We start from the raw sequence: 12282 nt of genomic DNA on the forward strand, positions 1-12282 counted from the left end.
TCATGAGAGCTAGGTAAGCATAAAATTACTCACTCAAGGTTGCAGATTTCATAAAACGCTTTGTAAAAGCATTGGGAATCCAAGTACGATGAAGAATGGGAAGGTCATAGGTACTGATGACTCTTCAAGAAAAGCTCATATTTTGCAGGGGATAGTCTTGAAAGTCTAAATCCATGCTGAAAGTCAAAAGGAAGAATAGTGATCATCTGTATGATTCTGACATGGGAGATTGTCACTCAGTGGCTTATGAAGGAGGCTGTGTCAAGCCTGTGTCTTAGCCAAGGGCTGGCCCCTATTCCTAGAGGGTCACCCAGGAAACACTGTGTGTACATTTTTGTCCATTTTCTTGGCTGAAAGGTGTACAGGCAAGCCAGGAGGTAATTCATCAATGAGTGAGGGAAGTAATAGGAGGTCCACTGTGTCTGTAGCCACTGCTCTTCCTTGATCCCTATGCTTCCTTTCTTGGTATTTGCCACAAAGTGACTGGAATAGATAGGTTCACTTCATCACATCCCCTTTCTCACTGCCTCACTGAGACTGGATGGAGAATCAGCTTCCCTTAACTGACAGTGGTTTTTATTTGAAAATGTTCCTTCAATTTAATGGTACACTTGTACATTTCAAAAGAATAAAGCTTTGGACATCATAAAAACGCTTGGTAGGCATTTCTGGGGCTGCTGACACAGTGGGGTTCGTCAAGGTCCAGCAGTCCTGAACAGTGTCTGTAGATTAATGTGATTCCTTGGGAGATCAAGAATGTCCTTGGGTGGGGGAGCTCTCAGTTGTGAGCAGCCTAAGCTTTGAAAAGCCCCAGATCTGAATATAAAACGCCAATCTCTCCAAGTGAAAGGAAAGGTACTAGTTCTGGAAGAAGGATCATCAGAGTCCAATTCACAAACATTACTTGCGTTTGCTGTGCATGTTCTAGATGGAGTTTGATTTACAACAAGGGCTTCTCAAGCAGCAATAGCTACTGCTATGCTGAGGATGGGTTTCTAATTCCAGTGCTGGCATTGTTCACGGGCAGGAGAATTTCAGTGTTCAGAGCATTTAATTTCTCACCTGGGTTCAATGTTGCATGGCTTTTTTGACCATCAGAAATGTTTCAGGTTTTATTCTTTCCCCAGCCTTTTTTCCTTTCCTTTCTTTTTCATTTTTTTCAGTGTACAGGGAAATTTACCATGAGTAAAGGGTGAATAGAAGTGAAGCCCAGAAGATATTATGAGCTTGGCTTCACCTTATTTTTCCCCCTCTGAATCTCTTTTTCTTTCCCTGGAAACTGAAACCATGTAATTTAAAAATTGCTTCTCTTTTCCCAATCCGATTTCCTCTGCCACAAAAGTAACTTTTAAACATTCTACAGCTTTTATTTCCAGGATGCAATCTTGTGCCTGTGTCCATTTAATTCACCCCTGCATCTGAGCGCCTAAACATTTGGTGTGTCAAGGAGGGACACTGACCACCTTACTTCTGAGCTCAGCGGTAGTCCAGGTGGTGCCCAGAAGAAAGGCCAGGGTATGAGACAGAGCTGTGAATCAGAATGCGTCAGCTAGTACACCAGATATATGGACTGCATACCCAGACTGCAGGGGATCCTGGGAGAGTAAGATGGTACCATGAAACAGCTAGGAAATTCCGGCAGTGAAGTCCTGCCTCAGTTGAGGTGAAGTTAGGAGATAGTCTGACACCCATTTTCACAGAGAGAATTGCCTACCCAGAGTAAAGAGCCTCAGACTGTGTCCTGAGGCTGGCTTGGAGCACTCCAACCTCATCAGGGCACCAAGAGATGTTTTAAATCATCCTGCAAAAGACGGAATAATTGGCCAGGCCCCACACAAATAACCTGAGGCGGTCCACAGACTCAGCAGTAGATTGGGCTATGTGCCTTTCAGTGACATCATATTTTTGCACGGGTAGCCTTTTGTCAGTTGCTAGGGCAAAATACAAGTATCGTACACACACACACACAAATCAGTGTGGAACAGGCAACAAAAGTGGCAGCATTTAACTGGTACCCACAGTTTAAAAAATTGTGCGGTCAACAAATGTATCCATTTGTAATAGTGGTTAACATTTTTATTTTGATGTAGGCGTACTTTTTTCTTAAACCACTATGGAGACATTGGGATACAAATACCTATTAAATTATTTGAACCAAATAATGAATGAAACTCTTAGGTATATATTTCTTTGATTTAGGACCTGTGAAAAAATTACTGAAACCCCAAGGGCACTGTGTGCTGAGAAAGTTTGGAAATCTCTGGGTAGAACAAAGAGAAGAGGTTGGAATTGTGAAGCCTCAAATAATTGGAAAAGGAAACACTTTTTGAGACTGCCAGAGTCTGGCTGTTTAACTGATGGAGAAACCGCAAAATAGACTCCAGTGCTCTGACTTGGAATGGCCATACCAGATGGAGACGTGATGTTGTAGTAAGCCCACAGGAATAGGAAGCAAACTCTTCCATCTCCAGCCCTGCTCCCTCTAGTGTCCCCTAGAGACAAAGATTAGCATAGAACTCAGTGGTCTAGCCAAAATATGGTCTGTGTAACTTGTTCCAGCACTCTAAGGCACGCTATAGAAAGAGTGTCTGGCGCCGAGAAACAATGGCTTAACAACAGTCCTAGAGCCCCACGGCTGCAGCCCCCATGCTCACTTGGCTCCAGGGACAGAGGCCCGGTCAATAGGCAGCTTCTTGAACCTAGGCTCTCTCTGCCTCTTGGCTTCCTTTCCACGCCTCAGCCTGGTTGACTACAAGGCCTGTGGGATAAGGCTGTTGGACCGGCCCTTACTGGATCCCGTCCTACATAACAGCCAAGTTCATTAATCACTATGGGAACATAGAAGGGAACCTACCCAACACTGAGAAGCTTTTCAGAGGAGGTTCTCCCAGAGCAATTGATATTTAAACTAAGTCCCAAAGAATGAGTATAAGCTGAGAGAAAAGTAGGAACAAAGAGGGAAGGGGAGAGTGGCAACTCCTAGTCCAGGTGTCATTTCTTCAGAGTCATCTTCCTTGACCTCACCTAGTTTACTTTTTTTTGAATCTTATTTGTTCCTAACCTGTTTCCTTTAAAACACCTGTTTAAATTATTACCCTATTATAATATAGCACTTGTTATTTCTTGAACACATGCAATTTGGTCAGCTACTGTGTATGATTGCCATTATGGTTATATTAGTCTGTCTCTTTCACCAACTTTTAAACTCGAGGGAGGTAAGAACCTCATCTATTTTTGTTAATGCTAAGTCCTCAACAGCTAGGATGCCACCCCGTAGTTACTCAATAAATATTTCAAGCTAAGTCATGAAAGAAATTAAGAACTTTAATTTGAATGGAGAAAAAAGATCAAGAAAAATTAAGGAGCTAGTGCAAAGAAATAAAATTGTAGGCTTAAATGTCTGCCAGCCCTCCAATCTGTCTTTCTTGCTTGGTTTGGGTCCATAGCACTTACTACCAACTGGAATGCTGCATATTTTTTCCAATACCCATTATTTAATGACCCAACCCTCAAGGGAACAGAGCCTCAGTACGTATTATTTAACCCCAGTGACCTCAATGGAACAGAAGCCCCAAAGGACAGAGAGGATGTCTGTCTGTTTGCACATGTACATCTACATAGTGCTTGGAACATGATAGGAACTCAAAAAATATTTACTAAAAGAGCGAATCTGTTCAGCGCTTCCCTTTGGACAAAGAATACTCTCACTGTCCTGTTAGAGCTACCTAGTTGTTGTTCCCATTTCCTTCTTAGGGCTGGTAGGAGAGACTAGGGTAACAGGCAGAGTGGCTGGAACATGGCTGTGTGGGGTGCACCTGTCTGGTGGAAAATGCAGGTGGTTACTGCCCTGGCCTGTCTTCCTTTGCCTCAGAGTCTCAGTGGCCATTGGCTTCTCTGCTCATTTCACCTGGACTTGATGTATGCTGCCTCCTTTGTGTAGGACTTGGCCTTTCCACTCCTTTCCCCTCCTCTGTCATTCCCAGCCACTGGCATACCCTGCTCCTTTGCCCAAAGTTAAATCCTAGCCATCCTTTGCCCAAAGTCCCTTCTTTCAGGACGATGTTCTTGGCTTTCTCAACCAATGTTATACTGAGATATTTAAGCTTCCGCCCGTTGGAATGTTATGGGTACATTGCAGGTCAAGCTGTGAGCCAACACTAAGAGCCTTTTAATCAAGAACAAACCACTCAGGAAGGCATACTGGTGCTGCAGTGGAGGAACCAATACCTTAAAAACCACTCTAAATTCCCTGTGTGCTTCTGATAGTGTATCTTGATCAACAACCTTCATTTTTCTAAATGGCATACTCATTATCAGAAATTGGTTTCTTTGGTTGAAATTGGAATTCTATTTGATTAGCATAAGAAATACACATGGGAAGATTGAAAGCATTCAAAAGGTGTGGGTTAGCCAAATTATTTTTTGTTATGGTTTGGGTCTAGATGTCCCCCCAAATCCTCATGGGATCATAGGTGGCCTTTTCAGAGGTGGTTGAATCTAGAGTGTGTGATGCTGGGATTAAGGGTGTATGATTACTAAACCAGTCCACTTATTGCTTTGGCACCACCCTGATCCCAGTAGTCTGGATAAGATAAAAGGGCCAGAAAGATGCTGTTAAGGTTCCCTTTGTTGCTTTTGCTGCCACAAACTGTTTCTCTTCTGCTATTCCCGCCTGCCATGTGCCACTCTGCCTTGGAGCCAGTAAACTAAGGACTGAAACCTCTACAAACTGTAAGCCAAATAAGCCTTTTTCCCTTTAACTTTGGCTGTCAGATATTTTGTCTCAGCAATGAGAGAGAAAGTTACTAAGCCATTTCTTTTATGGCCGAGTGATTGATTGATGGTGCTGAGGGTCAAACCTAGTGTCCTATGCATGTTAGGCAAGACCTTAACACTGAGCTACATATCCAGACCCAAAATGGTGCAAGCACTCTCCAGACTTACAAAATGAAGAACCCATTAAGACCTCTTACCTTCAACCTTAGGGATGATGCCCGGCCTTGATTCCTGAATAGTCCTAGGGAGCCATTGGCTTACAAGCATGGCTGATTCCTTGAAAGGACTATCAAGGTCACTCATTTTGGCCCCAGAATAGGGGTAGGCAAACTGTGGCCCAGGGCCTTGACTGCCTGACTGGTAAACAGACTTGTGTTGAAACCAACACACCCATTTGTGTGTGTATTGTCTGTGTTTGCTATTGCACTGCAACAGCAGAGATGAACAGGAACAACAAAGACCACTGGACCTGCAGAGCCCAAAATATTTTCAATCTGGACCTTTACGAAACAAAACAGATTGCTAACTCCTGCCTTAGAATATTGTCACATCTGCCTCCAAGGAGCCTTGCTGGAAACATACTAGCCAGATTACCTACAAGGACAGATTGCTGGGCCTTCACTGAGATTTGTGAAATAGATTGGCCTGTTTTGTGCTTGGTTGCTAATCAAGCCTTGTGTAATAAATTTCATCTGTGAGGTAGAATTTGGCCTGAGACTTGCTTTTATTGAAACCTAATAATACAGTTATGGGCAAATCATTAACCTTCACTCACCTCAGATTTCTTTGCTGGCTTTGGTTTCTATAGAAAAAGAATGTCAGGGTCGTTCAAGAGTCACATTCAAATCGGTTCAGATGAGTGCCCAATGCGAGGCTCTGTGTTTCTGCTGTGTGGTAAAAGGCCAGCACTCCCCCTGCAAAAGACTCATCAGGTTGCATTATTCTGTTTTTCACAATGGTTGTGTCTGCATTCCCCAAAAATGAGTTTCATGAGGACAAGAAACATCTCTTGCATTCACCTTTATTCTGAATGCCTAACCCATCTCAGAGGACCAAGATGTGTTTATAGGAAGGAAGAGATAAATACAGCCATATCTGAAGAAGCATTAATGGAAGCTTGCTAACTCCAAATGGTAGTAGGTTAAAGCATGATCCCAGCACTAAGCTACATTAGGTACCAGGTCATAGCTCCTCAATAGTCTGTCTCGATGGCTGTTCTGTCTCGTCTCCTTTTTTGGGTTTTGGAGAATGCACGTATGTAGGAGTTTGGAGGACATTGTATCCTTGATTCAACTCACAGTCCTAAGAAGCAGGGAGTATCACCCATCTCTCACACGTGAGAAAAATGAGGCATAGCAACAGGCAGGACAAGTCTTGCTGTAGGTGCTCATAGAACCAATGTTCTTTTTTCCAAGTCATGCTGCCTCTAGGTGTAACATGTACATTTTAATTAATGAGTGAGCCAATGAACAAGTGAATGAATTACCTTTTCTCTAGCATTTCCATCTGAAGGCAGTGACTAGGCCATCTTCTCTCCAGGTAACATGTTACAAAGTTCAGCGTCTGATGACTGTAGTTGTCAGGATAACTATGTTCATACAGTGTCTCTGGTAATAGTCAACAAATTTCTGTCCACTGAACATCTGCGATAAATAGAGGAGGCTGTGGAAAATAAGCAAAAAGAAATAGGTCTGGATAATGCTGGAAAGAAAATGGATTTTAGTTTTGTTCCTTTTACCTTTTCCCCCCTTCATGTATCATTTCCATGCAGAAATTGCAAATTAATGGTCACATTGAAATATCTGTCAGTGTATTACTGCTCTTGCAATATCAAATTATGTTGGCAATAATGTTTCCAGCTGCCCAGGACTCCATTGCAATTTAATTTGAAAGAAACTCAAATTGCATCTCCAAATGGATAAAAAATTAATTTTACATACAAGCCACCCACTTTCACATTTTCAGCCCCATGCCCCAAATTATCTCAATTTAGGTTCAACTTTGAACAGTACATATGTCCCAGCCAACTCCACATCCAAAGATGAATATACAGCAAATTCATGAATTAGAAATCAGCTTTGCTGCTCCTTTTTTAATAAGATGTTCTGCCTTGATTAAGGTCATTAGGAGATTCTACAGCTATTGGCTTTGACAATGGGGACAGAGGCAAGTCCCTATAAAACAAAAAAGGAGCCAATTCTGAGTTAACCACATGATTACCCCTAACAATTGAAGTGTGAAGAGAACTCTGATTCACCCCTTTACTTATTACTCTTCCTCTATACCCTAAGGGGGCCTTCATTCTGATTTTCTGGCTATTCATCATTGACTTTCTAGATTTTCTTATATAGCTATTGTATCTGTTTGTTTATCTTTCTATCTCTATGTATTTATCCATCCATCTGTCCATCCACCTAGCTATCAACTGCAGGCTCCAGTTATAAAATTGAAGGGATCTAGATACTCATAGGCTAGCAGGGGAGGTGAATAGGACCAAAACATTTAAACAATTCCCATGCAATTTGGTAAAAGAGATGACAGAAGTCATGCTTTCTTATTTTTTTTCAAACAAATGGTCTGAGACATTCAATATAGGCAAAGGAGGCTGTTGGGGAAAGTTACAAGCAAAGAGTGGCATTAATGCTGGGCCCTGACTATATTGACCAGAGATCTGTCTTCGTTGGCAGCATCCCAAGCAGAAGGAACAGGATGGGAAAGAGTGGGGAGGTGTAAATGGATTCCAGATGCCACACTTTGTTTTCGGAGCGTGGGATTCAAGGAGTGAGCAGTAGGAAATGAGGCAGGGGACTTATGGGTGGGAAGGGGCAAGTTGCAGGTTGGGGACTGCTACTAGGTTAAATATGGTACTTCAAGATGGAAATAGCACTTTATTAAGAGCCCACATGGAAGCGGGAGAAGTGATGAGAAGTCAGGGGGACCAGTATCTTCCTTTTGGAACATAACTGGGACACACACACACACACACACACACACACACACACCCTCATCCCTAACACATGCAAGGTAATAGGTAAGCCTGGGATCAGAGCACACGTGAAGGCTTGGGGCCCCTTTCCCTGCTCCCTTCACCTAATGCTGTCCCTCCTGTTAAAAGGCTCACACACGTGTGTGGACCTCAATTCTCAAATGCAGGTTCTGTCCAGATCCTGCAGACAGAACTCTTTTGGTCTTAGTAGTGTTTACAGGAAGAGCAGACCCACAGAAGAGGATCAGACCGACCCTCACAGTAAATTTGGAGTAACTTGGGGCAAGGAATTCTGGGATGTCAGGGACCTGCTGCCTTGTGAGAAGAGAGAACAGGGTTCAGGTGGGCACACCCCATTGGCTGCTGAAGTCAGGGCCCCTGTGGCCCGACCTGAGGTTATCTAGAAAGCACATTCAGAGGCCAAAGCACATAGATTTTCTATGACAGGATGATTTCCCACTTGCCAGAGGAGCCACTCTCTCATCCTACTATTTTTTGTCTTCTTGGCCTGTAGGCTGTTACTCAAGAAGGTTATACGGACAGGGCCTTGTCTGGAGGCAGAAACCATGGCTCAAGGTTTGGATGTATTTACACAGGAGATGTAAATTCAACAAACCAGTCTCCACTGCGCACACAAGGCTTTCTCAGCAATTTCCAACTTGTTTGCACCAACCAGAATGTAAACCCAAGATTGTGCTTGCTGGAGGCAATTACTGAAGCAGAAGCTGGGTTTGGAGGCTAAGGTTTAGGGGGTCAGATTGAAAGCATGAATACTTCCATTGCACATCCTGAAAACTAGTTTCTTTTGTACAGGATTTCAGGACATCTTGTTTGAATGCTAGAAAGAAATGTTTGTCTTCATAACTGCTGACATGCTGGAGGGAACAGAGCAGGGACTATGGAGTCAGAGGATCCAAGCTCATTTCCCCAGAATAGGTCGCTGGCTGGCTGTTCATCTCACAGGAAGTGCCTCTGACAGACCCTGTGACACATGCTGGGGTTGCTGGATAACCAGAACATGATCCCTGGCACCTTGGAAGGGCAGGAAGATACATGAACAAGCAATTCCTGGGCTCCATGACAAATGCTGAGCATGCTGTACAATGGCACACAGTGCCCTGGGAGTGTGGGGGGCATAGTTGTGCGGCCCTGACTAAGTTGTGTCCCTTCACTGGGCCTCAATTTCCTATGCCATAAAATGGTTTCCTGAAGGTAAGAGCTAAGGCTGACACCTAACCCAGAGCTGCCACCTGATAAATAGCCATCACCTTCCCTTTTCTTCAAATGAGAGCTCTCACATTTACAAAATACTTTCACCTAAGCCTGTTTTACCCACAGGCCCACAAGAGTCCTTCTTCCCTTTTGGCTTGAGATTTCCATGAACCTCTTAATTTCCATAGCCTGGCATTCTCCTAAGAACATCTTCAAGATATTTGTAACGTATGGGCCTATGTTCCAAGTCTGCTTTGTATGTGTTGTTCCCGTAAGGTATCTTATTTAGCCCAAGGTAAATGGATCTCAGACCTTTTTATAATACACAAGAAATCTAACAACAGCAGAAAGGGTGGTGTTTGGGGGACCTTGTTGAAGGCCTAAGAGTCACATAAGGAACGGTCAGTTTGTGCCTCCCTAATATTCATCCATTTGTTCACTCTTGCACTTCTACTCAATCCGAATCATTCAATACTTTGTGCATGTCTTCCTCTGAAGACTCAGTGCGACTGAGACCAAGGCTCTGGAAAGGTAGTTTCTATTCTAGACAGGAGGCTTAAGGCATTTTTCCAAGAAAGGCAATTCCATCTAAGAGGAATACCCACTGTTAGGGAAAGGCAATTTTCTCTCTTTACAGTTCATTTTATGCTCATTAACAGCCCTTGGAGATTAGTGTAATAATTTCCACTTTATAGATGAGGAGATGGAGGCTCTAAGATGAAGTGTCCTTGCCCAAGGTCACTCAGCTACTAAGTGCCAGGGCCCTGCTCTGACAGTCAATCACATGCGCTTCAAAGGAACTGGATTTTTTTTCCTGTGCCCAATATTCCTGCTCTGGAGGGAGGCCTTGCTTTGTGGCCAGCTTACAACTAAATTCCCCTGGCCTTTCTGAAAAGGTTGTCCTGAGATGCTCCCCTCTTCTAAAGGAGGAGGAAAGTTTAATGTACACACCTGCTCAGGTGAGATGTCAGAAGCATCCACGGGTGGACCATCGGTGGTCAGCTTAGCACCGAGTGTGTTTAAGTCTCAGTGTCTCCCTTCCAGTGGGTCCCAGGCTCCCAAGGGTCAGGCAGTTTCTGTCTCACAGTTTAGGGTTTCCACAGCACTCTCTCAGGTCTGCCCAGATTTCTTGAGGGCTGTGACATGCCTCACAGTAATGTTCATTTCCTGGTCTCAGTCTCCATCGGTGTCACAGTGCAGAGAACACCCAGAGGGCTCTCAAAGACTTCATTCCCAGCTGTGCCGCCCACTGTGTAGCTTTAAGACAGTCATTTCATCTCATAGAGCTTTGCTTTCCTCTAGGATTTGACTAGTGGTGCCTTCCTCACAGGCTGTTTTGGAACTTACAAAATTCACTGTGCATCAATTCCACTGATGCTTATTAAGGCCTTTTTCACTTACCATACCGGGCATGGGGTCAGACAGACATAAGTTCAAAGCCGCATTTTTGCCACTTTCTAAGCTTACTACTCTGTTAAGTTCCTGACTTGTCTGGGGTTCGGTTTCTTCATCTGTCAAATAGGTTGGCAATCTCTCCCTCCCTCTCAGAGTCCGAAGATGATTCCAGAGATGGAACCTGGTACTTATGGCTGCTGCTTCACTGATAGTATTTTTGTTCTTATTATTTTGTTTGTGCTTTAAGGCCACATTGAAGATCTCAAAAATTACATTTAACGTGCAATATGGTACATTTTAAGATGTTTAACCAAATGTGGTCTTAGCTTTGAGCTTTAATGAGTCTCAAGTGCCCCTGATTTCACTCCTAAGTGAGGGGAGACAGTGCGGATGAGGCTGTTTATTTTATGGGGGCTTGGCTTTGGTTTTGAAGGCAGACCCACAGGAGAAGTGTTCAGAAGTCCTAAGAAAGGGTGAACACCCACCTTGCTGGCTCAAGCTGGGCCAGGCTGGTGGGGTTGCTGAAGATTTCCAGACAAGCATCTCTTGCTATCCCATTGCTTATGCATCTGTACTCACTGCAGCCTGTGCCACTGTCCCAGCCCCCAACTATGGGGACCACACTTTTTACCTGTCATTCCACATGAGTCCAGCACAGTGGACCCTCAGCCACAGCTCCTTCAATGTCACACTCTCAAAGCCGCCCATTTGGTTTGGGGATACTGGTTTTGGGGACCAGGGAGCATACATAATTGAACTGTAAGAGTGACCATGAATTCCTGAGATGATCAGGGGCCTAGGCTGCCCACTCTCCCTGGCTGGCTCACATCAGCAGCCATGTGAGTCACTGTGGGCTGTCTCTCCAGGCTCTCTGACATTTCTGTGAAATGTGTTCCTTGCTAACCCTCTGACACAAGCTACATTTTTTTCCCTTAAGAAAGGATTGGGAAGGGAAGCTTAGCTGGCACCAAGAGTCCCACATCCTGCCCTTCTTATTGCTGCACTGGTGCTGAGGCAGCCCTGCCCTAAATGCCTGAGCAGACTGGAGAGGTGATGGTGTCCTAGTCCATATTTTGAGTAAGGGGGCCACCTAGAACTGCCATCTATAAGACATTCAGTGTAAATACAGCATATGAAACACTGTTATTATTTTTATTATCATTTCTTTTACTTTAAAATCAACAACAAACTCCAGCTATCAGATATGGAGTGCTCATTAACTCCCAGGTGCAATCCTAACTGCTTTATAAATATACCATTTGACTCCCCTCCCCTGAAGTAAGGTTAGCTACTATTACTTTTACCATTTTGCAAATGAAGAAAATAAGTGGGCCCAAAGAGGTTAAATAGCTTGGCAAAGTCCAGTAGATATAATGGAGAGAATGCTGATTTAATCCGTAGCTTCCCAGCTAATAGAATTTAACTCAAAAAGTTATGAAGGCAAGTGCAAGGTCCTGAGTTCGATCCCCGGTACCAAAAAGAAAAAAAAAGTTACGAAGGCATCTGTGCCACAAGAAGTTATGTTTCCACCATAACGATGCTTAAACCTTACCGTAAAATGTGCTTTACATGATTTTAAAAGAAAACATCTTACTTGGAATAATAATTATAACATAACAATCATTTTGTGCAAAGCATCTATTTAACTTGTGGATGGTATAAATAATGAGTATTCGTAAGACATAAGCAATAATAGGTATGGGCCTGAGACTAAGATCTGTGGGGGAATGGGTGGGGCCGCAGTGGGGTGAGAACCCTCGTCAGGTGTGCCGGGAGAAGGGCGTTCCTGGAGGAAGTGAGAGGAGCGGAAAGAGGAAAGAGCTGTTACAGAATGCCAGGAAATGATGCCACGTGTGGCCCATCAAAGAGGGGAAATTTGAAGGCAGAGCCCAAAGGACGTCGTGACCGCGGTG

General features: G+C 43.8%; 1 protein-coding gene across 18 annotated transcripts in view; it reads left to right on the forward strand.

Moving 5' to 3' along the window:
- The window catches only part of Ptprt (protein tyrosine phosphatase receptor type T), a 1083111-nt gene that overhangs the window by 679324 nt on the left and 391505 nt on the right, over positions 1-12282 (forward strand). The gene's annotated exons all lie outside the window — the stretch shown is intronic.

This window comes from Heterocephalus glaber, unplaced genomic scaffold (genome assembly GCF_053883595.1).
Source record: "Heterocephalus glaber isolate CG9 unplaced genomic scaffold, H.glaber_assembly_v1.0 deba00001673, whole genome shotgun sequence".
NCBI lineage: Eukaryota > Metazoa > Chordata > Mammalia > Rodentia > Bathyergidae > Heterocephalus > Heterocephalus glaber.